Below are 5255 nucleotides of genomic sequence, written 5' to 3' on the forward strand. Positions count from 1 at the left end.
CAGGCAAATGTTCCGTCTACCAGTAGCTGGTGTTTCACTCTTCTGGTATCCCTACCTATTTCTTTCTGTACCCCGCTCATCTATTGAACCATGTGCCTGTTAATCTTAGCCACTACAGGGCTCGCAAAATTTTAAAATCCCTGGTAGCCCTTCGGGCAGGCACTCTTTAGTTTTTGGTAGCCCGAAATAAATTTGAGTAGCCCGAATAAAAAAAGATTATTTTTATTGTATAATATTGTAAAGGAAACAAAACATCAATCAAAAAATTGTTAAAACACAAATTACAACAACTGTGTAAACATTACAATCAACTCAAATATCTGGTTCTAATTAAACAGAATTTTCTGTGAACTTGTTAGAACTGTGTAGAACATGAATTAGTCTGTGTCAGATCCTGAATCTGAAATTTCCACTGAAGTCTCGGATGAGAAAATGCCACTCTACGTTGAGGGCATAGCATCTCCTTCATCAGCTTTCTCTTCCTGTGCATTGCCCTCCATTTCACTGCTCTTTGTTCTTGTCGGGGTTTTATGATCCAGGTGTCTTGAACCGTTTCCAGAAAACATCCAGAAACGAATCGACTTGTCAGGGCAAAAAGATTCAACTGTTTCCCCATTAATGGAGAGTTGCATGCAGTCATTCAGTGTTTCAGGGTGTAGAGAGGTACGATGTGTTGTCTTCACTCGGTTCATGCAAGAAAATCCTCTCTCACAGATGGCTGTTGATGGACTAAGTGTCAGCATTAATTTCACCAGCAACAAGATATGAGAGAGATGTTCTGGATTCTCAGAGAGGAGATCTCTGTACAAGCAATCTACTTTGCGACCCCGGCGTTCTGCAAGCCACACTTTTAGATCCATCCATTCTTGTGGAATTTTCTCTTTCTCTTCTGCATCTAGCAAACAGGCAAAATGTGTGACAAGATAATCCACCTCTTCATCCCCATAATTTGCTAGTTCTTCTCTGGGGTAGGGAAGAGTGGAAGGGTCAAAAACCTTGAAACAAGAGAGAGGCTTTTCATGGAGATTTTTAAATCTGTTGTCCGTGTACTTGACTGTGTTGTCAATAATCTTCTGGATCTCTGCACCAAAGGTGTCTTTGTCTGTTCCCTCACCTCTTCTAGCAGGTCGCTGACTTTTTGTTAGCTGAGTTCCACAGTAGCAAATGCTACCATCCTGGTTCGCTGTGAACTTTGTGTCCAAGGTTTTCTGATATTCTCCTGGTTTTGTTTTTAGGCTGAGTAAGCGTGATGTTGTGCTCTCAACTAACTGATTTGTTCGTGTGATGTTTAGGTTATCATGCTGAAAATCAGTAGAGCACTTGGATAAGATGGTACTGTAGTCCAACATGAAATGCAGGAAGCGAACAAATTTCTCAGTCTTCATCTCCTGCACCACCCCCTTAGCCTTGGCTGCATCCTCGGCTTTGACATCACTTCCTTCTGCCATGTTCTCCATATGAACAACAGTGGGAGTGTAATTTTTTTCCACAGCCTTTAGACATCTCAGCCGGCTTGGAAGCCACCGTGTGCTCTTCAGCCCACTGAAATGTGCCAGCCTCTCATTTAGCAGTTCACTTATTTCTGTCAGCTCTCTTCGCTTCTTTGGGGAATAGTAGTACATCTTAAAGATGGTTTTCAGTGTATCTTCAAATTTCACCAGGTACTCACAGCCTTTCACGCTATCCAGCACGGCTAGCTCTAGTTTGTGTGCCACACAGTGGATTGTTATGATGTGGGGTATCCTCTGTTTCAGTCTCCCAGCTACTCCTGTTTTCTCACCCATCATCACTGCAGCACCATCAAAATTTGCACACACTACTTTCTTTTTCCATGTGTCCTCTCTGATACCCATGGTGTTCACTGCTTCATCAATAGCCTCTAAAATACCTGCAGCATTTGCACTCTTGACTGGCTGACATTTGATCATGTATGTGGCTATGTCACCATTATCCCTCACATACCTGACGTGAACCAACTCCTGTTCTATTATACCAGTGTCTGTACTGCCATCTGCAAGAATGGATAAGAACCTGCTTTCTTGAATTTCCTTTTCAATCTGGTCTCTTGAAGTTTGTGCTATTGCTCCAATAAACTCTCTGCAAGCATGGTCATTGAGGTAAGTGGAACCAAGATCTAGGCCATTTGCTTTCTGAAGTTTGCAAAGACTGCTAAATTTTGCCAGTGGTAGTTCACTCTTTGCAACATAGTACGCAGTTCTAAACAGCTTTTTCAGGACTTCTTGTTGTGCTTGGTTTATTTTTAGTATGGTTTTTGCAATTGGTGTTTGTTCTGGGACAGATGCTGCAGACTGAGCACCAATGCATTTCTTGTGATGCAGAGATTTCTCATGAGTTCTGATGGGGTCTTTCCTAAAATTACTGGTCCCAGTAACAAAGGCGCTTGTCGACTCAGCAATAGAGGGAAACTCACGACACACCTGGCAGAACATTATAAGATAAGATAAGATAAGATAAGATAACCTTTATTAGTCCCACACGTGGGAAATTTGTTTTGTCACAGCAGGAAGTGGACAGTGCAAAAGTTATGAGGCAAAAATTAGAATACAATAAGAATAAATACAGTACACAACTGTACAGAATAGAATAAAATACTATATACAGTAGAATAAAATAAAATAAATATACAATAAGATAAAAATAGAATACAAATACAAATACTATATACAACTGAGTAAAAATACAACGATGACAGAAAGGATTATTGCACTTAGTATTATTGCATATGTATGGATGTGTGTGCTTGATCAGTTAAAGTCTTTATTATGGAGTCTGACAGCAGTGGGGAGGAAAGACCTGCGATTATGCGATTATGTTATTTACCTTGTCATATTCTAGCCACAGAAATTCTTTTGTCCATGAATCCAAAAAACTGCGCTTTCTTTTTGCCTCGTAATCTGATTTATCATAACTTTTCCGCTTTGTGGTAGGCCTTTCTTTGCCTGTCCCTTCTTCATCCTGACCTGTCTTTTTTGGCTCAGCAGAACTAAAATACCTGCGTAAATCCATCTGTCTTTACACATGCCAGAGATTTTTTTTTTTAATTCTCTGCGCAGTCAACCTCTAGCACGTTTAAGCTTGCTGCGGGAGATTTCACGTGCCACGTTTGAAGAGTAAGCTAGTGAGTGATGTTGTGTCCTGTCTGACTATACCATATTGCACCACTAGAGGGTGGTGTCGTGAAATAAGAGGTAAGTGCAGTCGGGAAATTGTAGAGTTAGAATATAGTTAAGACGGCTATCTGATAACTCGATATGTCTCCCTGTTACCTCTACGATGTAAAGTTATGTGCTGCATTCATTAAAGAGCACTGTTCTTTGATGAGGACTCAGCTAATTACTCAGCTACATTTGCGAAAGAAAGCAAAGGCATTGTCATATATTTTTACTTCCTATGATAGCCCGACGGGCAGGGCTGAGATAGATTTTGGTAGCCCGACTGGAAATATCACTAGCCCCGGGACGTCGGGCTAGCGATTTTGCGAGCCCTGCACTATGATGCCTGGCAGAAGCTTCCATCTGGTACTGAGGCAGGTTATTAGCTGGTAGTTGGATGGGACAAGTCCTTTCTGGGGATCAGGACTGTCCAGCCTACAGTTAGCTATTCTGGGTGTCTCTCGTTGATTAGCAGCTGGTTCATTTGTGCTGCCAGATACTCATGGAGTGCAGTCAGCTTCTTTAGCTAGGCCTGAATTATGTTGGGGCCTGGTTCTGTCCAGCTCTTCATACTGGAGACCCTTTCTTGGATGTTTTCCACTGTGATGTTACTGGACCATGTTCACGGAGGTTGCCATGAGCTATTGTTAGCTATTGCACTAGCCAATGAGCATTGACTTTATGGGTTGTGCCCTTCTCCCATACGCTCTTCCAGTTCCATCTCCACCCTTGGATGTGCTGTTCTCATACTGTTCCCCTGCCACTGAGCGTACAGCTTGGATGGTTCCATGGTGTCCAGCTGGTTTATTCTCCTGCCTTCCATGTCTCTGGTATACCTCTTCAATCATCTGGCCAAGGCTGTGAGTCTTTACCTGGAGGGTTCCAAGGCCTAAAGTATGGGTAGTTTTCTGTACTTCTTATCAGCTTCTCAGGGTTCAAATTTCGATCTTCACCAAGATTCCATCTTTCAGGTTAGTTTCTATTCCATTCAATGCTCCTTCTTCCATCACACCTGGGGCTTGGTACAAAATCTCAGGTGGGGGCAATGATATCTCCCCCCCTGAATTGTTGTCCTGTCTCTCCCTTGCATTTGTGTTGTACCTCGTCGATCTCCAGCTGTGATAGCGGGTCCTTCTTCTCTTTTTTTTGAATGTTGGAACACTGAGCTACTAATTCTTTCACCGTCAGACTGGATGCTGGGTATCGAAGATTCCATAGGTCCCACATCCTCTTCATGTAACACCTTCCGCTGAGGTTACTTGAATATATTGAATGAATGTCTGAAAAAACCTAAAATGAAAGCTAATGTTACAGAGGCTTTGGTATGTTTTAGATTGTTAATATTATAGCATGTGATTTCGCTACAAGAAGTCGTACCATGAATAATTTAGCAGGGAAGAAGCATTCCTATGTAATAGAGCTGGGCGATATGAGATTTTTTCATATCACGATATGTTTTTTTCATTTCAGGCGATAACGATATCTATCACGATATAAGCCAAATAACTATATTTGTAAGATTTAAATGTGCCGTTGCTCAAAAGTAAAATGTGAAATAATCAGCAGCTTGTTTTTATTTAAATATTTATTTCCCATAATAAGTTCAACAGGGTAGATGTACTTAAGGAACATGAGACTTTTTCAGATAAATAAAGGCAAATATTGCAAACTACACAAAAGGCAGCCGCTAAAGCGTTTAAGTTTCAAAATAGAACAAACGAAACAGACTAAATTGTCAATTCCACTTAGAAACAAAATATTAATTCTAAAAATAAATCTTAGTTTGTTTTACAGAATAACAGACAAAACTGACTAACTTTTGTCAATATCAAATAAACTGAGAACTAAAAGGAAATTCTCAATCTCTCCTTGTTGTATAGCTGAGCTTTTCAAACAGTTTTAACAGTTACTTTAGTCTGACAAAAGCCGAATGATGAATTAGCGCTTCCAGTCAGAGACTGAGGCTACGTCCACACGTACACGGGTATTTTTGAAAACGGAGATTTTCCGTTTTCGTTTTAAAAAATAATCCCATCCATACATAAAGGCAGAAATGAAGGAAAACGCTGCTATGAACATGCC

At 40.8% G+C, this 5255-nt stretch overlaps 1 pseudogene; it reads right to left on the reverse strand.

Annotated features, from left to right (window-relative positions):
- Nucleotides 1–229: 229 nt before the first annotated feature.
- LOC147332408 (zinc finger protein 862-like) lies at nucleotides 230–4400 on the reverse strand (annotated as a pseudogene).
- Between the last annotated feature and the right edge of the window lie 855 nt (nucleotides 4401–5255).

Source organism: Aulonocara sp. 'chitande type north' Nkhata Bay, linkage group LG4, assembly GCF_057382095.1.
Source record: "Aulonocara sp. 'chitande type north' Nkhata Bay isolate Kocher_YH1m ecotype deep benthic linkage group LG4, A_spYH_male_GT1.1, whole genome shotgun sequence".
NCBI classification, from domain to species: Eukaryota; Metazoa; Chordata; class Actinopteri; order Cichliformes; family Cichlidae; genus Aulonocara; species Aulonocara sp. 'chitande type north' Nkhata Bay.